Source organism: Rhinopithecus bieti, unplaced genomic scaffold (genome assembly GCF_001698545.2).
Source record: "Rhinopithecus bieti isolate Rb0 unplaced genomic scaffold, ASM169854v2 scaffold_10654, whole genome shotgun sequence".
NCBI lineage: Eukaryota > Metazoa > Chordata > Mammalia > Primates > Cercopithecidae > Rhinopithecus > Rhinopithecus bieti.
In genome coordinates this window covers 354,035-377,470 of record NW_016806688.1, presented here as the reverse complement: position 1 = coordinate 377,470, position 23,436 = coordinate 354,035, and the positions used below count along the sequence as shown (strand labels likewise).

General features: G+C 38.4%; 1 protein-coding gene across 1 annotated transcript in view; it reads right to left on the bottom strand.

The window, feature by feature from the left end:
- ZZZ3 (zinc finger ZZ-type containing 3) overlaps positions 1–23,436 on the bottom strand; it is a 132,558-nt gene that overhangs the window by 107,993 nt on the left and 1,129 nt on the right. The gene's annotated exons all lie outside the window — the stretch shown is intronic.

The window sequence follows — 23,436 nt, the reverse complement described above, 5'->3', positions numbered from 1 at the left end:
AAAACCCTGTCTCTACTAAAAACACAAAAATTAGCTGGACTGAGTGGTGCACACCTGTAATCCCAGCTACTCGGGAGGCTGAGGCAGGAGAATCTCTTGAACCTGGGAGGTGGAGGTTGCGGTGAGCTGAGATTGCGCCACTGCACTCCTGCCTGGACAACAGAGCAAGACTTCGTCTCAAAAAAATAAATGAAAAAAATAAAATAAATAAAATAAATAAATAAATACTAGTGTATTCTCTTCCATTCTTATTTCAACATGCATTTTTAAAATCAGAATTTACACAACACACACTTTCGGCATCCTGCATTTATTCCCCACTTAAGCCACATAATTAAGGGCTAAATTGTTTGGTTGGGATTTTTTTATTTTTTAGAGACAGGGTCTCACTCTGTCACCCAGGCTGGAATGCAATGGCGAGATTACTGTTCACTGCAGCCTTGATCTCCCAGGCTCAAACGAACCTCCCAGCTTAGCCTCCCAAGTAGCTGGGACTACAGGTGTGAGCACCACCATGTCCTGGCTAATTTTTTTTCTTCTTCTTCTTTTTAGTAGAGACAAGGTCTCCCTGGGCAACCCCAGGCTGATCTCCAACTCCTGGGCTCAAGCGATCCTCCTGCCTAGGCCTCCCAAAATGTTGGGATTACAGGCGTGAGCCATACCGCCCAGTCTAAAATTGTTAATGGCCATATAAAACCGTATAAATAGTTTCTAATTTAACCATTTCCATTCGGTTAGGACATTGCTTCTGATATTTTACTATTTATTATTTAAAATGCTGTGATTAACATTCTTGCATACTCTGTGTCTGCATTTGATTATTACCTTAAAACAGACTTACTGGGTCATAGAATATAAATGTTTCCATCCTTGAAGGACACTGTCAGGTGGCTTTTAAGATAAAGCTTCATTTGTTAAAAATTCTAAATGCATTTTTAAATGACTATGCAAGAAAGTTCATTAAAATGTATTTCTGAAGCATACTTTACATAGAAGACTTATAATAGGCTTTACTAATTTGCTATCAATGTAGCTTTAAGTGTTTTGTTTTAGTATTACTAATGAAAGAAAAATGTTTAATTTAGTTTAACTAATTTGATTATCTCATTGAATTTTTCTAAAATACTTAATTTTTAAATTTAAGAAACCAGTTCAGCCGGGTGTGGTAGCTCACTCCTGCAATCCTAGCACTATGGGAGGCCAAGGTGGGCGAATCACCTGAGGTCAGGAGCTCAAGATCATCCTGGCCAACATGGTGAAACCCGCCTGGCCAACATGGTGAAACCCCATCTCTATTAAAAATACAAAACTTAGCTAGGCAGAGTGGCGGGTACCTGTAATCCCCGCTACTTGGGAGGCTGAGGCAGGAGAATCACTTCAGCTCAGGAGCTGGAGGCTGCAGTAAGCCAAGATCACGCCATTACACTCCAGCCCGGGCAACAAGAGCAAAACTCCATCCGAAACAAAAACAAAAAAACAATGGAACAGAAAAACCAAGTAAATTTCCAATGCAATGACTAAAAGGGCTCTCAAAAGTTATTCAGCCTAGAAGACATACCCTAGTGGCTTTTCTGACACTTAGCTGCCCTGTCACAGAGGAATGATTAAGGGCATTGCAGTTAGATACCTGGTAACAAATTACAACCTCTCTGAGGAGAGATTAACTACTTTTCTCTTCCATGAAAGAAAAAGGCACATCAATCTTGAATAATTATCATTCCATATCAGATTATGGAACACCTGGCATAAAGTGGGCACTCAAAATTGCTTTCTTTTTCCAAGTCAGAGGAGTCTCTTAAATCACAAGACACCCCATTTTCATTTCTTGATTATAGTTTCAAATTGCTAACGCAGAATATTTTTTGTTTTCCAGATTAGGTCTTGCTCTGTTGCCCAGGCTAGAGTGCAGTAACACGATCACAGCTCACTGCAACCTTGAACTCTTGGGCTCAAGCAATTCTCCCACCTAAATCTCCTGAGTAGCTAGGACTACAGGCACAAGCCATCAAGCCTGGCTTTTTTTTTTGAGATGGAGTCTCACTCTGTCGCCCAGGCTGATACAGTGGCACGATCTAGGCTCACTGCAACATCTGCCTCCCAGGTTCAAGCAATTCTTCTGCATCAGCCTCCCAAGTAGCTGGGACTACAGGCCCGGCTAATCTTTGTATTGTTAGTAGAGATGGGACCATATTGGCCAAGCTGGTCTCAAACTTCTGACCTCATGATTTACCCGCCTCAGCCTCTCAAAGTGCTGGGATTACAGACATGAGCCACTGCGCCCAGCCTGGCTTTTTTTTTTTTTTGGAGCGACAAGGTCTCGCTATGTTGCCCAGACTGGTCTCAAACTCCTGGGCTCTGGGCATCCTCCTCCCTTGGCCTCCCAAAGTGCTGGGATTACAGGTATAAACCAATGTGCCCCACCCAACAAGGTATTTTTAAACATGAAGCAAAAAAACTTAAGATATCACAAATATGGAAGGGTGGGAAATGTGAACATACACTTCAGTGGCTGGAATTGAAAGTATCAGTGTACTCACCCTGAATCTAACCACAAGAAAACACTGGAAATTCAAACTGAGGGACACTAAATACCTCGCCTAATCTCTTAAAAAATGTCAAGAAATTTGAGGCTAGGATGGACATGGTGGCTCAGGCCTGTAATACCAGCTACTTGGGAGGCTAAAACAGGAGGATCACTTGAGTCTGGGAGGTCAAAGCTACAGTGAACCAAATTCATGCCACTACACTCCGGGCTGAGTGACAAAGTGACACCCTGTCTCAAAATATAAATACATACAGAAATGTGAGGCCAGGTGCTGTGGCTCACGCCTGTAATCTTAACACTTCGGGAGGCCAAGGCAGGAGGATCCCCTGATCTCAGGAGTTGGAGACCAGCCTGGATAATACAGTGACGCTCTGTCTCTACAAAAAAGCATAACATTAGCCAGGCATGGTAGCACGTGCCTGTGGTCCCAGCTATTAGGGAGGCTGACGTGAAAAGATTGCCTGGGCCTGGGAGGTGGAAGCTGCAGTGAACCATGATCACACCACTGCACTCCAGGCTGGGTAACACAATGAGACCCGGTCTCGAAAAAAATAATTAATTAAAAAAAGAATTTGACTAACTGTTCCAGATTAAAGGAGACTGGAGAGACATAAAATGCAATGTATAATCTTTGATTTTAAAAAGCTCTGAAAGTAATTATTAAGATAATTGACAAAATCTGATTGTGGACTGTAAATCAGATAACATATTAATGTTAAATTTCTTAATTTTGATCATTGTAACTGCAGTTAAGAGAATACCCTAGTTCTCAGAAAGAAAAGTCTGGTGGTATCCTAGATCTAATTCTGCTCTGCGGAACAACTCATTACAGCCCTGCATTACCTGAAAACAACTGTCCCCTTCCCTCCTTCACTCATTCCTATAAAGTCTTCCTTCTCCACAGAAAGCACTCTCAATTCCTTCAAAGGTTTTCATGGGTTACCCTCCTGACATATCTATCTTTTCATTTACTTTTCTTAAAGTGTAGCTTTCAGAAATAAGGCCAACATTGTAAATGTGTCCTAACCAACATGGAATAAATATTATATCCCTTATTATGGACAAAATCCTATTAATGAAGCCTGGTAGTTCTTTTTTTCTTCTTCTTCTTTAAGCAACTCACCAGTTGGATGTCTGAGACCATATAAACTCAAACTCCTAATAATATACAACCAATAAACCCTATTTATTCTATCTCCAAAATGTCTCAAAAACAAACAAACAAACAAACAAACAAACAATCTACTCTTTCTGTTTTATTGTTATTGCTCCAGCTCAGGCCATCATCATTCTATTTAAACAACTGTAGTAGCCTAAGTAGTAGCCTAATGAGAGAATCTCTCATTCCAATCTACTCTATTTGCCCACAAATATATCTGTCTTCATAAACACTGACCTGAATCTGATTTTTCAGTACCTTAAAGAAGCATCGGGAGGGAAAGAAAGCAGATGACTTTCTCTCCTCTTCAATTCCTAGAAAACTCTTATTCCTCAAAGTCCAATTCAATGATCCATCAGAATTAACTGCTCTCTACTTTGCTCCCATAATGCTTAATAATTCTATCATAAAATCACAATGTATAGTTTGATATATCTATATTCTCTATTCAATTATAGGCTCCTTGAAGGAATAAAGCAATACATTTTTTATTCTCTTAGTACATACAATGCCATAACATTGATTAATTGAACATTTTAGTCATATAACTTTTTCTATCTGAATTCCATATTTTTTTAATTCCACACTTTTAAGCAGCTCACACTATAGGTTTCTGCCTGTAGTTTCAGACAGAACTTACAAGTTGTTTTAGTTATCCTTGCCAGCTAAATTGTTCTGACATTTTATAAGCACAACTGTACATTTATTCAAAACATTAATGAAAATATTAAAATGGACAACAAAAGTAGCTTTTAGATACTTTTTTCTTGCTAACAGTATTTAAGAAAGTTTATTTTACACTATTAATGAAATGTTCTTAATGCTGATGAGCTAAGCCTGTATTTCTCTGCCTCTTTTCCAAGGCATACCTAGGAAAACAATCTCCAAAACTACTGCTTTCCTTTTTAAAAATAAGACTTTATGCTGTTCCTAGTCTTCTGGCATACTTTGTGTAACAACAAATTAACAAAAGCTATCAATACCTCTCAGTTCCTTAATGTCTTTAAAATGATCTAAAACCTGTGCCATCAGCCAGACAGATAATGGATTCCTGGAATCCAATCAAGTGGTGAAGTAATCTCGGTGAGGTTTACAAAACTTGATCTGGCAATAGAGTTAAAAAGCAATTACAAAAAAATTACAAAAGGTCTTAAACTTCAATTTAGAAGAAACCAACATCAACTTAGAGTTCCACTGTTACTATACCGACAATTTTTACTAACGGTTCATTATGTTCATCTGTTACATAAGAAAAACCACCTAGACAAAGGTAGTTTCCAAGGCCAATGTCAGGCTGATAAACAGCCTGTCAAGAGATGGTAACTGAACTGTGGACATAAAGTATGTCACAGGAATCTCAACTTGCTTAAGAGAGCAAAACTGTTCCCGTACGTAAGTGACTGCCGAACCTCCATGATTAATTAGAATATTGACATTAAGTATATCAAACTCATGATACCAATACTGTGTGGTTTAAAACTATTCTAAATATTTTTTAAGTTCTTATAATGTTGAAGAGAATTTTAACATTATAGATGATGATAGTTTCTAAATTTAAAATAGAAACTGACTTCACACTTATGATTTTAAGTTTAAAAGTGTAAGAATATTTAGCATAGTTAATAAGAATACTGGAATGTTTAAGAAAATTTGTGATTCACTATAAGTCTCATTTATTAAATTTAAAATTTTAATATTTACCAATTATAACTCAACAAAGCTAGAGAAAATATAAAATTTTAAAGTTTTAAAGTATTTGGGAAGCCGGGTGTGGTGGCTCATACCTGTAATTCCAGCACTTTGGGAGGCCGAGGCGGGCAGATCACCTGACGTCAGAGTTCGAGACCAGCAGACGGCCAACATGGCAAAACCCAGTCTCTACTAAGATACAAAAATCAGCTGGGTGTGGTGGCACACGCCTGTAATCTCAGCTACTCGAGAGGCTGAGGCAGGAGAATCGCTTGAGCCCAGGAGGCGGAGGTTGCAGTAAGCCGAGATTGTACCACTACATTCCAGCCTGGGAGACACAGTAAGACTCCATCTCAAAAACAAAGTATTTGGGAAAACCCTACTTGTTGAAATTTACTCCACAAGGAATAGTGCTTAAAAATAAAACAGTGTATCAAATGTATAAATATAGGGAATGTACTTAAGCAGCAGTAGTACTGGTAATAGCTAACATTCACACTGCAATGTTCCTAGGGCTCACAACCTTGTTCCAACACTTTACTGTATAGATTCATGCATTCTGGCATGTTGGCTCATGCCTGTAAACCCAGCACTTTCGGAGGCCAAGGCGGACAGATCACTTGAGGTCAGGAGTTTAAGACCAGCCTGTTTACCAACATGGTGAAACCCTGCCTCTACTAATAATATAAAAATTAGCCAGGTGTGGCAGTGCACACTTGTAATCCCAGCTACTTGGGAAGCTGAGGTGGGAAGATCGCTTAAACCCAGGAGGCAGAGGTTGCAGTGAGCCAAGCTCGTGCCACTGCACTCCAGCCTGGGCGACACAGAGCCAGACTCCATCTCAAAAAATAGTAACAAGATAAATACTTATATGGACTAAACGTGTGTGTGTGTCCCCATTCATGTGTTGAAATCAGTCTCAAAAAAAACAATAAATAAATTAATTCATTCAGCAAGTATTCACTGATCATCTACCATGAACTAGGCATCATTCCAAGCTCTAATAACTGCAGCAGAAAAAACATAATCCCATCCTTCATGGATCTTTTTTTTTTTTTTTTTTTTTTGAGACGAGTCTCGCTCCTGCTCGCCCAGGCTGGGAGTGGCAATGCTGGATCTCAGCTCACTGCAAGCTCCGCCTCCCGAGGTTACCACCATTTCCTGCCTCAGGCCTCCGGCAGTAGCTGGATTATAGGCGCCCGCCACCATCGCCCGGCTAGTTTTTTTGTTTTTAGTGATGATGGGGTTTCACCTGTTAGCCAGGGATGGGTCCTCATCTCCTGGACTCGTGATTCCGCCCGTTCTCGGCTCTCCCAAAGTGCTAGGATTACAGGCTTGAGCCACCGCGCCCGGCCTTCATGGATCTTATATTCTTAGAAGAGACAAACAAATATCAGGTATGATCATTACTATTAAGAAAAACCAAGGAAAGTGAAGGAAGAAGATACTATTTTAGGTAGTATAATGAGGTTCACACCAATGAGCACCATTCACATTGAAGTCTATGTAAATGATGTCCCTTAAAAACTCCCTCAGGGAAAACCTTTCTAGCTGAGGTAACATTTGAACCCAAGAAGGAAGGGAACGGGCCATGAAAATATTTGAGAAGAGTATTCCAGGAAAAGAAAACAAGTATAGATGCCATTTTACCCAAGGATATTTTAAGGGAGACTTAATCCTGTTCAATTATAATTACTAGGCTATGAATCAAAGTCCTCCCTCACTCAGAAAAAGTGTTCTTCGTTTATAGTTAATGTGCTAGTTAATGGAATAAGAAAATATATAAGTTGAATTTGAAGACAAGTTTTTACATTGATGATTTTAATTACTCAATATTTTAGAAAAGCAAACATTGTAAACAGCTCTACAACCAAAAGCAGCCACTGACATCAATAAACTCAAACTGACACTTCATTGTTCTAAGTATTTTACTGGAATTGGAGCTCTAAATTTCTTTAACGAAAGTAGATGCTCTTTATCATGTAACATACCAAGGAATAAAACTTCGTCTTTAAACAGCTTTTTCTTAACCATCTCCCTTCCAGTATGAAAACCATTCTCCTACACATAAAACAGAAGTTGGGCATTTCTCATTATCTATCTCCCTAATCAAAAGGCTTCTTTCTTCCTTATTGATGTCGCTTTGAATTTGGCAGAAACTAGCCCTTTTTATTGCCCTTAAACATTTTTACAAACCTCACCTCATTCCAGCTCTATCTAGCTTATATTCTTATATTCTTATATTCTATCTATTCTTATATTACAGCTCTATCTAGCCTACCCACATTCCTAATTATCTTCCTTTTTTCCTACCCATTTCCTCTTCATACATTACACAGATTGTGAATGGTCTATTAAGTGAACGAAAGAATGTTTCCTAGCCCTAAACACTACTGTGCACATCACTTTAAATCCTATCAATAAGTCAAATGATTTTTTAAATTAACCTTATATACAATTAGTTAAATGGGTATCTTTTCCTTTTTTTTTTTTTTGAGAGTCTCGCTCTGTTGCCCAGACTGGAGTGCAATGGCGTGACTCGGCTTACTGCAACCTCCACCTACTGGGTTCAAGTGATTCTCCTAACTCAGCCTCCAAGTAGCTGGGATTACATGCACCTGCCACCACGCCCGGCTAATTTTTGTATTTTTTTGTAGAGACACAGGGCTTTGCCATGTTGGCCAGGCTGGTCTTGAACTCCTGACCTCAGGGGATCCGCCCACCTCAGCCTCCGAAAGTGCTGGGATTACAGGCATGAGCCGCTACACCCGGCTAATGGGTATCCTTGATATGTTTTTCTTTTGAAAAAATTTACTTATGAGGAAGTCATATTAATTTCTTTAGATTACTCATGTTTTTCTTCCCCAATGGAATTTTTTTTTTTGAAATTTTAATAACAGGTTTCATTTTTAAAAGCCTTCTATCAATATTGATTGCTTAAACTATCTGTGGTCATCACCAGTTTCTTTTCTGAACTTTCTGAAACCTGCTTTTCTGGGAATTGCTATCTAAGATAAACTCCAAGCCAGCATAGAATGATCACTACCTTTCGATTCCCATCACTTCAATTTCTAGCTGGGAGGCATGGAAAAGCACGGGCTTTGGAGTCAGATATTTGTCACTTACTAGCTGTGTGACAAACTTCTCTGAGCCTCTGTTTCCACGTCAATAAACTAACAAATAGCATTTACTGAGCATCTATTTTATATCAAGTACATTATATACTCTCTATATACGTAGAAAGTACCATATCTATTCATAATAAGGAAAACAAAGCTTAGAAATAAGTAACTTGCTTAAAATTACAGAGCCAGGATTTAAATCAAAGTCTATCTGATTCCAAGTCCATGTTCTTTTTACTACACCACAAAAAAGTGACAATAAAAACAGTCCATTTGCTCAAAACAGATGTTCAATAACAGTTAATTCTATATCTAAGTGTTCTTCCTTTTTGGTAAGAATCAACTTCATACCAGCAATTCTCTTCAACTTTTAGGAGATTAAACTGCCAAAAAAAACAAGAATTTATCAGAAGCTCTGATCATCTTTATTAGTGAATTATTTAATTAATCAAACCCAAAAACTGTATCAAACTATGCCAAACATATTCTTCAGATATTTCTGTGCTACCAAAAAAAAAAGCTTTACGCACAACCATATCCAAAGTCAGCACACTGTGTGATTATTCATCCCCAGAGTTCTTAAAATACATACCTTGTAGACATAAAGCTCTCAAGAGAAAGTGTCATTCTTGAGAGGCATTCAGATCAAGACAACGGAAACACACAGTAGTTTGCCAGAATCCAAATAACCACCACAGACAAGAACTCTGAGGTTGTCAATATAATCATGGAACTATAGATATTAAGTTTCTCTTAATTATCTTCTCTTTCTCTTCTCCCCACTTCTTCTTCATACATTACATAGATTGTGAATGGTCCATTAAGTGAATGAAAGAACATTTCCTAGCCCTAAACACTACTGTTCACATCACTTTAAATCCTATCAATAAGTTAAACTGATGTAAGCAAACAGAAATTAACAGCTAGAATAGCATTAAACTTTCTCAGTTTTCTTTTTTTTCTTTTCTTTTTTTTTTTTTTAAGATGGAGTCTCGCTCTGTTGCCCAGACTTGAGTGAAGTGGTGCAATCTCAGCTCACTGCAACCTCTGCCCCTCCAGGTGCAAGCGATTCTCCTGCCTTAGCCTCCAGAATAGCTGGGATTACAGGCGCCCACCACCACGCCTGGCTAATGTTTGTATTTTTAGTAGAGACGGGGTTTGTCCATGTTGGCCAGGCTGGTCTTGAACTCCTGACCTCAGGTGATCCACCCACCTCAGCCTCCCAAAGAGCTACTATTACAGGTGTGAGCCACTGCGCCCCGGCCTCTCAGTTTCTTAAAAGTTTAAAAAGGTTTATACATTACAGTTTATAGGTAGCTTTTATTACTAAGAACTTCTAAAATGCACCAGCTGATTTAAAAAAAAAAGAAAAGAAAAAAAACTGTAATAGGCAGAAGGTGGGAATGACTTAAAACAGGTAAAAGAGATCATTTTGGTGTGACAGAAATGTTCTAAAATTGGATTGAGGTAATAGTTGCATGGCACTGTAATTTTACTAAAAGCACTGAATTGTGCACTTAAAAGAATATGATTAAGAAATTCCCCCCAAAACCTATTAATACAATAAATATTGTGACCCCACCCCAAATTACTCCCTTGAAATTAATACCAGTATTTAGGTCTATTATCAGGCAAATCTCCATGTTTTACTTCAATCAAACTCCAAAGCATAATTTTAGTACATGGGGGCCTCCAGATACTGAATTGCATTGTTATCCTCCTTACTAAACCAATACAATTCTAGAACATAACAGCATGCAAAAAAAATTTTTTTTCTTTTTTTTTGGGACAGAGTCTCACTCTGTCGCCCAGGCTAAGTGCAATGGCATAATCTCGGTTCACTGCAAGCTCCGCCTCCTGGGTTCAAGTGATTCTCCTACCTCAGCCTCCCCGAATAGCTGGGAGTCCAGCACGTGTGGCTAATTTTTTGTTTTAGTAGAGACGGGGTTTCGCCATGTTGGCCAAGTTTGTCTCGAACTCCTGACCTCAGGTGATTCGCCCACCTCAGCCTCCCAAGTGCTGGGATTACAGGCATTATGAGCCACTGCACCTGGCCGAGCATGCAAATTTTCACCACAAACATTAACCAGTTTAAGAGTTGCCTTACTGAAATTACACACAAAAACAAAATCTATTAAGGCAACAGAGTCTGGATGGATAACACCACCCTGATGAACAGACTTCTATGAAAATTATCAGAATCAAACTGGAGTAGTAGTAGTGTTTTGTTTTTTAATAAAACAAAACAAAATGAAACAAAACAAAAACCACCCTGACAAACAGCCAGGGAAGGCCATGAAGGAAGGGCTCTCATGAGGGTAATGCATGATAAAAACTATCACAAAAGACTCTGCAAAAACTACCACCTTATACAAAACGTGACAAAAAAAAACAAGCCAGGTGCATGGTACATACACACCTGTAGTCCCAGCTACCCAAGAAGCAGAAAGATTGCTTGAACCCAGGAGTTCACATCTAGCCTGGGAAGCAGAGCAACACTCTGTTTGTTGTTGTTGTTGTTGTTGTTGTTGTTGTTTTTGGGGGGGGGGGTGGTTTTAAACTTCTATGAGGACATCTGCCCAGCAACTGCCGGTCCAACCTCAGAATGGAGGCACTTTACTTATTGACCCTTGCAGCCAAGAATAATTATCTCAAAATAATTAGGAAATCCTCCTCACTTTTCCTTTAAAAACTTTTGTCTTCTTTTACCTCCCTGTATATGCACATGGTTTACTATACCAACAATATTCCCACTCCAATGCCCTATTCCCAAATAAACATCATTTTCGTATAGAAAGCCTCTGTTATTTAGGTTGACAAGACCAAAGTATTCAAACCACAGCTGTTTCCACTTCTGATTGTTCTGGTGAATATAAGACTTGAAAAAAAATTCAAATGTCACTGTAAAATGTGATACCAAAAAAATTCATTAGAATATAATCTATGGCACTGGAACAAGGACAGACATATATGCACACAAATGGTACTGAAGATACATATGAAGATAGCACCTCAAACTCCAAAACTCCACAGTTTGAGTGCTAAGGTTCAAATCCCAAACCCTGCATTTAGCACCTGTGCGACACCAAGCAGGATACCCCTTTGCTTTATTTATAGAATGAGGGTTACAGTAACCCTCTGTATAAGGTTGTAGGGAGTACTAATGATAATGAATAGAGTATCTAGCATGTATCTGGCCCACAGCAAATGTCCGATAAATTTTAGTTATTAGTACTACTTTTGTAATAGTTTTTAAAATCACCTAAAGCAGCTCTTTTCAATCTTCAATATACATACAAACCACCTGGAATCTAGTTACAGTAGTTCCCTCCCCCCATCCACAATCGATACATTCCCAAGATGCCCCCGCTCCCCTTCACCCCCCTCCCGCCCCTGTGGATACCTGAAATTGAGGATAGTACCAAACTGGATATATACTATGTTTTTTCAGTCTGATAACTGAGATGGCTACTAAGTGATTAACCAGTGGGAAGCATACAAAGTATGGACACGCTGGACAAAGGGATGATTCACATCCCAGGCAGGACCAGAGGGACAATAAGAGATTTCATCAGAATACTCAAAAGGGCACACAATTTAAAACATTGTTTATTTCTTGAATTTCCCATTTAATATGTTCAGTCCAAGGAAAGCAAAACTGAAGATAAGAGTGCAGGAGAGACTACTGTAAAATGAGATTCTGATATTCAGAATCTGTTATATGAGAGGTCTGGAGTGCAGTGTGAAATCTGAATTTCTAGTAAATTCCCTGATAGGTGCCAGGAACTATAAAGTTACAAGGATGGCTGTCAAACTTTAGCACACACCAGAATCCTCTAGTGGTCTAGTTTAAAACACAGATTTCTGGGTTCCATCTCCAGAGTTTGAGAAAATCTGCATTTGTAAAATTCCCAAGTGATGCTCTGCTGCTATGCCCAGAACCATATACTGTATTGAGAACTATTGATCAAAGGTTCTCATCTAGGATATGTATCAGAATCACTTGTGGGGTTTTTGTCTGTTCATTTTGTTTTTTAATGCAGATACCCTGACTATACCCAAGTAGTGCTACAAAGTGTGGTCTCCTGACCTACTAAATCTGAAATTCTAAGGGCAGAGCCCAGCAATCTATTATTTAAAACAAGTAACTTTCAGGCGATTATGATGAATGATAAATACTGAGAACCACTGCCATATATCTACAAATAAATCAAAAGATCCTTGGAGACATTCTCCTAAATAAACAAAGAGAAGTACCTACCTGTGTGCTTGGCTTAGGTCACACTGGAAAATGCTCTGACTAGTTCACTAGGTAGGAACGGTATTTATTCAAATTTAGAAGTAACTCTATAACCATTACAAAAGTCAGTTAATCTCTCCCCCATTCTTCAGGAGATAATGTTTCCCTATGGCATGACGATGTTTCCCCCAAGTCAGACATTTAAACTCTCCAAATTAAAAAACAAATGATTTTTTTTTTTTTAGAAATTAGGCTAAAACTTTACAATCATTTAATTTCCACAAAAGCTCAGCAAATAAAAGATGACTGAAGTACAGGACTGCTAAGCATACACATTACTCTTAATCATGACCAAAATATCTAATTTCAACAACTATTTGCCATTTATAATATTCTGGCCCTAACACTTACTGACTGAAATAACCAAAATTCGCTTATAAAGGAAATTAAGCCTTTATATTAATTATATTAATTATATGCACATATCATCCAGGCATATCATAACCATAGGACTTATATGAAAGAAAAATTATGTGCAGGAATACAGTCATAAATCTATGACTTTCCTTAAAATTAAGAAAGTGAAATGGGACGAAAATACAAAAGGAGAACTCCCGAGAAGAAAGCTGCACTTTATGGCCAGGCAGGGTGGCTCACGCCTGTAATCCCTACACTTTGGGAGGCCAAGGCAGGCAGATCACCTGAGGTCAGGAGTTCGAAACCAGCCTGGACAACATGGAGAAACCCCGCCTATACTAAAAATACAAAAATTAGCCAGGCGTGGTGGTGGGCGCCTGTAATCCCAGCTACTCAGGAGGCTGAGGCACGAGAATCGCTTGAACTCAGGAGCTGAAGTTTGCAGTGAGCCAAGACTGCGCCACTGCTCTCCATCCTGGGTGACAGAGTGAGACTCTGCCACACACACACACACACAAAAAAAGTTGCACTTTACACTTGAAGCTAGCCTGAAAGGGGTTAATAAGCTGGTAAGGCTCTTAGTTGATTCCCAATATTTTACCAGCCTTTTTGATTTTATAATCTACACACCACAATGTTGTACTGTTCATGAACATAAAAATTGTACTGTTCATAAATGTAAGTATTTTGAAAGTAAAGTGGCTTAAACTTAAATTGGAATCTTTTTCTTGGTGGGGAGGCTCACAACATGCTTTGAAATAACTGAAGATACTACATGGTATCATAAAAATTAGAATGGGAATCACGTTTGAGGAATTCAAAGAATGAAAAGAAAGCTACCAACTCATAAAAGTCCAAATGGCCATTAGCTGGCCAGGAATCCTGTACTATAGTTTTTAAAACAAAATTTTTAAGTAGGAAAAAACAAAACAAAAGCAACTGAGGTACTGCATAAGCCATCAGTGACAAAAATTTTAAAATATACTGTTTACCCAAATAGCATTAAAACACAAAAGAAGGCTACCACAGAGTCTAAAACAAAGAAGGCTTTTATTTGATGTCCCCTCCTAGGAGTTCTTGAAAACTATGAATGCCATGAGAAAAATGTCTAAGTGTTGAGATCTCCAGGTACAAATCAGGTTGAGTTATAGGATTTCTCAGGTTACTCATATTAGAACAGGATGAAGACACAATAAAACAGTTGAATCTCACAAACATAACATTGAGCAAAAAAGGCCAAACACAAAAACAATACAAACTGTATAAATCCTAGGCTCAAAAGCAAACAATTCTATGATACTAGACATCAAAAGTGGTTTCTCTTGGTGGGGGGTGGCACCTAGGGACCATTAATGACCGGAATAAACACAGAAGTTTTTGGAGTTCTGACAGTGTTCCTCTTAGTGACGGTTACACCAGTGTGTTTACACTGAAAATTCACTGAGGTGTACATTTATGAGAACTTTATACGTGTACTAGACTTTAATTGCATTTACCTTTATTTAAAAAGAAGGAAAAAGAGATTTCTCCTTAGGAAAAGACACATTGGCCAGGTACAGTGGCTCACGCCTGTAATCTCAGCACTTTGGGAGGCCGAGATGGGCGGATCACTTGAGGTCAGGAGTTCAAGACCAGTCTCGCCAACATGGCGAAACCCTATCTCTACGAAAAATACAAAAATGAGCCAGGCATAGTGGTGCATGTCTGTAGTCCCAGCTACTCAGGAGGCTAAGTCAGGAGAATTGCTTGAAATCAGGAGGCAGAGGTTGCAATGAGCCAAGATCATGCCACTGCACTCCAGCCTGGGCAACAGAGTAAGACTCGGTCTCAAAAAAAAAAAAAAAAAAAATTACTGCAAAAACACCATAAAAATCTACATATGGTGAAGACAGTTCAGGTAAGAATTATAGGTTTGGGGTGGGGAGTGGAGAGTTAATATACAGAAGTATCGGCCGGGCGCGGTGGCTCAAGCCTGTAATCCCAGCACTTTGGGAGGCCGAGAGGGGCGGATCACGAGGTCAGGAAATCGAGACCATCCTGGCTAACAAGGTGAAACCCCGTCTCTACTAAAAAATATAAAAAACTAGCTGGGCGAGGTGGCGGGCGCTTGTAGTCCCAGCTACTCGGGAGGCTGAGCCAGGAGAATGGCGTAAACCCAGGAGGCAGAGTTTGCAGTGAGCTGAGATCCAGCCACTGCACTCCAGCCTGGGTGACAGAGCGAGACTCCGTCTCAAAAAAAAAAAAAAAAAAAAAAAAAAGTATTACATCCCCAATAATCTATGGAAATAAAAAAAGTAAATAAAAGAGAAAGTATTACAAAGTTCTTCAAGGGCTATCAGTGGATAAATCTCACACACACCCCTTTGCCAGGAGAAATAATCTTGGTAGTTAGTTCCCTCTATAATACAGCCAAGCCACCTAAAAGCATTATTTCGTTTCATTTATGAAACACATCAATCTGCTTTCCAATGGGAAAGTGTGTAACAATGGCAGGATCTATTTTCCTTGAACTTCCGACCAATTAAAAAAAAAACTTTAAAAACTAGTAAGGAGGGTAAATAGTGCCAGAATATAATTAAGCAACTCTATTTCCTGGACCATTTCAGTGACATTTTGAAAAAGCAACTCATCTCTCATGGGGCAGCAAAATTTCAATAGCAAAAAAGGTGTAAGTTATGTTCCAATCCCTTTAAATCTCACCATAACCCAAGATAGAAGGAAATTACATCACATCGAATTGTTCATCTTCAATTCTCTGTAGGTGTTCTTTAAGCACAGGACACACTTTTTTTTTTCAAATATTTATTATTTTTTCACACTCAGAGTTACTTAATCTGGCTTTTCTTACTAGCATTATTGTAACCAGAAAAATCTGTGAACAAAAAACATTAAAGCCATTTAATAAAATTAACAGCTTTGCAGCCATCACAATTTCAAAATGTAAACAAACATAAATACCTTTTTTCAATTATTTTGAGATCACAAATTATTTCACAACAGAAAAAAAGGCATCATAGTAAACAGTAAGCATTTTCAGTATTAAAAACGCTCTCTTGACATAGATACCTTCCTAAAGCTTACTTGAATGTCTTGTGTTATTAAATTTCAGTACATGTATCATACTGCTATCTCAACATCTGAAGAAAAAAGTTACTGTGATTCTGTAACCCAAGTGCTACAGCTTTAAATGAAAAATTTTAGTATATTAGAGGTATATGATATCAAGTTGTATACTGCTGTTTAACACTCTAAGCATACATCCTAAACTGTTAATTTTAGAAGTTAATTTCTCTAATTCCCCAAAATCTGCCAAAGTAGTTTTTCTCCTTACAGTTTGTTGTTGGGGGTTTTTTGACACAGGGTCTCACTGTGTCACCCAGGCTGGAGTGTAGGGGCGCAATCTGGGTTCACTATAGCCTCAACCTTTTGGGGTCAAGTGATCCTTCCACCTCATCCTCCCCAGTAGCTGAAACTACAGGCACAAGCCACCACACCAGGATAATTTTGTGTATTTTTTGTAGAGATGAGGTCACACTACGTTGCCCAGGCTGGTGTCGAACTCCTGGGCTGAAGCAATCCTCCCACTTCAGTTTCCCAAAGTGTTGGGATTACAGGCATGAGCCACTGTGGCCAGCATAGTACTTTTAAGTAGTTTCATATTTTATCTCTGTTCAAGAAGGGGGAAATTTTCATTGAATGCAACTGAATTATGTGGCATGGAAAAATCTTATTTCAAATTTTGGCTGACAAGAAAAGGAATTATAAAACATTGTTTTGTTAAAAAATAAGCTTTATTATTCTCAACTTACAGTAATCTTAAAAATAAATAAGGAAACAAACACCACAATAAGAAAGCCAAGGCAAAATATATTAAACATATCATAGAACCATCTAAAACAATATGAATGTTTTAAGGATTGGGATAAAATAAACAATTTAAAATAAAATGATTAAAATGTAAAATGAAGCATAACAAAAAAATGAGAAAATTTAAAATTAAATAAAGCATTATTTAAACGAGTTGAGAAAATTACCAATGTGGAGGAAAATATTTAAATTCTCATTTCACACCAATGCCAGATGAGGTAAAAACTTAAATTTATTTAAATCTAACTTAGAAAAACTAAACAAACAGAATTAAACCAATATTGTTTATTACAGTTCTAAAAAGGGAGGAATTTCATAAAATCAGTAGAACAAAATTATATCAAGATGTTTGGGCTGGGCACGGTGGCTCACCCCTGTAATCCCAGCACTTTGGCAGACCGAGGCAAGCAGATCACACCTCAGGTCAAGAGTTCCAGACCAGCCTGACCAACAAGGCGAAACCCCATCTCTACAAAAATACAAAAATTAGCTGGGCATGGTAGTATGCATCTATAGTCCCAGTTACTCAGGAGGCTGAGGCAGGAGAATCACTTGAACCTGGGGGATAGAGGCTGCAGTGAGCCGAGATGGTGCCACTGCACTGCAGCCTGTGCAATAGAGCAAGACTGCATCTCAAAACAAACAAACAAACAAAAAGATGTTTGATTGCAATCATGTTAAAATCTATTTATCTTCAAAGATCACAAGATAAATACAACTATAAACATGCTTCACCTCAGTAATTAAAGAAATAAAGCACAATATGTCATACATCCCCATTAAACCTTTATAAAAAACGTGAAGTGTTGATGAGTAAAGGGTAACAACCACTGGAAAGAGAATACAAATTTATCCCTTTTCATTAATATTGTGCAGTATGTTTTAAGAGCCTTTAACATGTACCTAAAAAATCAATTCTGGCAATACACAAGAGAGAGATAATACTATATACAAGAAACGTGTATATGTTCTTTGCATGGGGGGTAACATGATATGTTCACTGCACAGAATATTTTACAATCATTTATAATGATAGTTATTAAGATGCATTGTGAGAATGGGAAAGTGTTACCTAACAGTAGGTTAAAAAGCAGGACATCAAACTAAATGTTTTTACCCAGAAATATGTAAAAAATATACATTAAAATAATGGAAGCAATATATCAAAATTCTAATAATAATTCTATTAATTCCCAAGATCTAATTCCTCAAGCCAGCTTTCAAAATCATTAAAATACATACACACACCTTATACACAAGTCAAAGACTATCTACCACTAATGGAAGCATAAGGTTTAAATTAACATACTAAATTAGACAGAGAAGGCCAGCAATGCAACGAAGAAAACTCACTACAAAAACCTGGCACCTTAGGACACTTAGGCTAATAGACTCAATACCAGGATTCAAAACTATACAACTGAATCATATGCATAGGTCATTTACTAATTCTAATTATCTGCTTTACTATTTTCTTCATTAGCAAATGTGCTAATCTTTAGGCAACTGGTTGTTCATTACTGATATCAAATATTAAATATAACAGAGTCTTGTTTGGGAGTTTCCTTGAAATATTAAGTAGAAGGATAAATAGGTTAAAATAATAAAATAAAACAAAGGAAGTTCCACACACAACAGTACCATTTTTATTTGGTATCATCTGATAAGGAGAGATCTACAAGTAAATTTTCCAGAAAACTGAAACGTAACATTTAATTAACAGTTTTGAAAATGTTTACTTTTATAGCAATCTCAAAAGACACCAATTTCTTACTTCCTTAAACATAATACACAGAATAAAGGTTTATTATTAAAGTCATCATTGTCACGCATCATCTTACTAGGATGCTCTATGATACTGTCATTCCTTCAGAAGTTAATGATTATAGGAGTGTATGTCTTTATGTAATGGCCTTAAAACACTATTCTACCATAGTTCCACCTACTTTTTAATAGTTCTTCCTTTTCCCCTGAAGATGTCATTTCAGCTGCTAATGTCCCTAACTCCAATGGCCAACACTGAAGATTTTTATCTGTGGACTACTTCCAATTAGTTGTTTCCTAATAAAGGCTAATGGCTTATTATACTTGGTTGCAGTCATTTTGAAGGCTTACAGATTTTTTCATGTCCAGGATTTCTGCTATGTTTCAAATGGCTGAGGTCATTAGCAATAAATGTCAGTTGAATCACTGACTCTATCTTACAAATATACTGGAGTTCCAAAAACAACAGTAATAATAATACCTGAATAGTATGATTAATCACAAAGTGATAGTCTCCTCAGGGCAAGTTACTCACTCCTCTCTAATAAGACAAAAATTACCTACATAAATGAGAAAGATCAGCTGAAAAGAAAAACAGAAAAAGTGAAAAGCAAAGGGTCAAACAAAATAATCAAGTCAAGACTTTGGACTTTGGGAAATATTTACTGAGAGTGGTTCTCAGAGTACAATTATAGTAGTTATCAGAGCATTAACGACAGAAATTTGCACCAGAGTATACACCAAATCTCTAGTAAATACTACTACAAAAATGAAACTCTTCTAGCAACTATTCCTTGTAGGCAACTCCAAACTGAATTTTCATATGATATTTAGGTGTTTTTATTTTATTTTTGACCCATGGTCCCACTCTGTTGCCCAGGCTGGAGTGCAATGGTGCAATCACAGTTCACTGCAGTCTCAACCTTCTGGGCTCAAGCGATCCTCCGATCTCAGCCTCCCAAGTAGCTGGTACTACAGGCATGTACTACCACGCCCAGTTTTTTTTTTGTTTGTTTTTTTTCGGTAGAAACATGGTCTGACTATGTTGTTGCTGGTCTCAAGCAATCCTCCCACCTCAGTCTCCCAAAGTGCTGGTATTACAGGCGTGAGCCACCAGGCCAGCTTAAGGTAACTTAAAGTTACAGGTTTGTGGAAACTGGCATGGTGTCAGACCTTAAGAAAAAAATTCAAGTGAGAACAAATCAGTATTATATTATCACTGTTACTAATTTCCTCTGATCACTGAAGTTCATTAGCTCTCATCATTTATATGACTGTAATAATTGAGAAAAATGAAAATTAAATTTCTTGGTTATTTAAATTTTACTCAAGCAAAACAAACCATGTAAAACACATTTTCCTCTTCCTTGGATTTTCTCAGTATATTTCTACCAAGTACAAATAATTTCGTGTCTGTAAAAGACTGGTAATTACCAAGACCCACTACTGAAAAGTTTATAAAACAAAAGTCCTAAGAATAAGGAACATATATTATTTCATAGATCAGATGTACGTGGACTATTAAAGGCCGAGTTACCAAGCTAAATTTATGCAGATACCTTTGCAAAGGTCATTGTAGAACTGTGACCTTCAAACTCATTGTCACTTTCACAATTTTCTACTACTAAAAATAATAGTAAAATGTACTTGACAAATGTTATTTAACTGAATAGCTTTATCTAAAGTAAAGAATTCACAAGGTTTCAATTAAGTATCACCTTAAGCTGCTGACTTTTATGACAGGAAATATCTAGCAATTCTGTGAACCGACCCAGAACTGTCTTAAAAAAAGATGAGGAGAAAGTTGCCTCAAATACTGACTCGGCTGTCCTCCAACTATTATGAGCCTAACTATTCTTGGACCATGGCTCTTCACTCACTGTCAACCTTCTACATTCCTCTTTTCTCCTCAACTTGTCCAATTCCATTTCAACATCAACCTCTACACTCCCAACATCCCCTTTTCCTCTTTCCAACATCGTATCTCTCAACGCTCACTTCTATTCCTCAACATTTCTACTTGCACTGTTACAACAAAAAACCACATTGCCCAAAGAGTGGACACTTTTCTTGTGTGACTGGTCTGGTAAATATTAGTACTGGTAGGTTTAAGGGGGAAATTACAAAAACAACACTTACAAAATGATAGCCACTTAGCAACTTCAAGTATATATACCTTTGTTTGTACCAACTACTGATATGTCAACCACTCTCCAATTGAGATCACTAAATTGCAGGGTCAGAACTACCATTTTAATCACACTGATAAACTTTTAAAACGTCTGAAAAACTCCTATATAGTTAGGTTACAGTTTAGAATATATAATATATAAAGTTAAATATGTAACAAACATTAAACATAAAAATATAAAACTCAAGTGATAAAACATTAATTTATTTAAATATTGTTTTACATGTACTTTCTGTGCAAAGCTACCAAGCACAATAAATCAACTTTACTGCAAAAATAAGTCATTTGTGATATTTTCACAAGATTATACTACCAAAAAAATCAGTACAAACAAAAAAATCTGCTTTTTATCTAAGTATGCATACATGAGTCTTGACAAATAGGCACATACCACTAAACAAAAATTTAATTTGGCTAAAAAATGTTTACTGATTGCCAACGTTGTGTTGACACCCCATTAAAACAACACTTTCTCCCCTTCATTTAAGAAACAAAAACTAAACTAAAACATGGAAATATCTGGAATGATACAGAGCAACCACAAAGGCTGGTTACAGAGATTTAAGACTCAGGAATGGAACTTTGTGGTACCTTGAAATAAGTACTGTGTTACTCTATACTATATACCTCTGTATGACGTGCAGGAAAAAAAAAACTTTTGTAGTTGTAAAAAACAAACTATGAATGAATTAACTAGTCATCTGATTCGTTTTGTAATTAACTCCCCACTCCCTATTTAGTACTGCAACTACTTAAAATAAAAATCCAAACACTACTTAAGAATACGAAAAAACAAAGGTATATTGTAAATTGATTTCTGAGACATTAGGGAATTGGAGAGAAATATTAAATTGATTTCAAACTCATTTAAGAAAAATAAAGCTCAAACTCTGATACCAAAGTTTGAGTTTGCTCTTTACTAAAAAGTCGACCTGAGGCCGGGCGCGGTGGCTCACGCCTGTACAGTGCTGTAATCCCAGCACTTTGGGAGGCTGAGGGAGGTGGATCACTTGGGGTCAGGAATTTGAGACTAGCCTGCCAACACGGTGAAACCCCGTCTTTACTAAAAATACAAAAATTAGCCGGGCGTGGTGAAGCGCGACTGTAAACCCAGCTACTCGCTACTCGCTACTCGAGAGGCTGAGGCAGGAGAATCGCTTGAACCTGGGAGGCGGAGGTTGCAATGAGCCGAGATCGCCCCACTGCACTTCAGCCTAGGCGACAAGAGCGAGACTCCGTCTCAAAAAAATAAAAATAAAAATTCACATGAAACCGTCTGTTACCCTAACCATCCCTAAACATCAAAGATGGCAACGTCAGTAACACAGTGGTAATTAAAACCCTACCGATAACTGAGTTAATAGGCACGTACAAAATGATTAAAAGCAGGATTTTCTTCTGACCTTAGGTGCTATCAGAGACATAATGGGCCCTCCAAATACTGCCAAAAGTTACTGAAAATACGAAGTCAGGGTGATGAGCAAATGACACCCAGAGAAAAGAGATGGGAGGAGTTCTGTTTCAGGAGACTGGAGACAGGTACTGCAGCAGAAAACGCGACAAAATAGTTAACAGGTCTGGAATACTTTAGAAAATGGCAACAAGGGAAAAACTGACAAGAACGTTTTAAAGTAAGAGGAACGGTATCCAATGGAATCATCAGGTCTGCACGAGCACGGCTCCGGACTTCCAGTGAGTGGGACAGGGTGGAACTATCACTGCGTGGGGAGAAGGACCCGGCTGAGGGGTGCATATGCTTTTGCAGGTGGCGGAGCGCCCGCAGGGGGATGGGGAGGGCAGCGTTGCCTCAATGGGGTTACTGTATTCCCTTCAAGACTATAGGAAGCTGATACAGCACGTATCCCGGCACCAAGAGGCACTCGCCCTGGGCCCCTCCCTAACGACTTGCCTTGTAGAAAGAGTTGCGGGTCCCAGGTCCCCGGAACCCAAGGCTCCGCCATCCAGGACAACTGCTCTGCCAACGAGGTCCCGCGAGAATCGAGAGATCTCGCGATACAAACACACTCGCATCTCGCGAGCTTCCTCTAACATGGCGGTACAGCAAAAAATCAGTATTTCGGAACTTAAAAAGCACTTCACTAACAGTGTAGTGAACATTTAAAAGACTGAGTAGGAAGTCTTTTCCGCTTCATATGTCTCCTCCTTTCCCCTTGTACAGAAGAAAAGCGGCAATCTTAAAAACCTCAAATTACCACGGTTATACTACACAAACACAGCGCAACGCGCTGCCTCAGCCGGCCTCCTTGTCACGTGGAAACAGATTTTCGGCGTGCCCATCACGTGGGCCGCCACTGAGCGAGCGCGCGCCCGACGCCCTCCCAGGAGCCCTCCCCGCCCCCCTTTCGCCCGCGCACACGTGCGCGCGCACCCCCGCCCCACGTGGGGGCTTCGCCGTCACAGCCGTCGCAGTCGTCGCCTCCA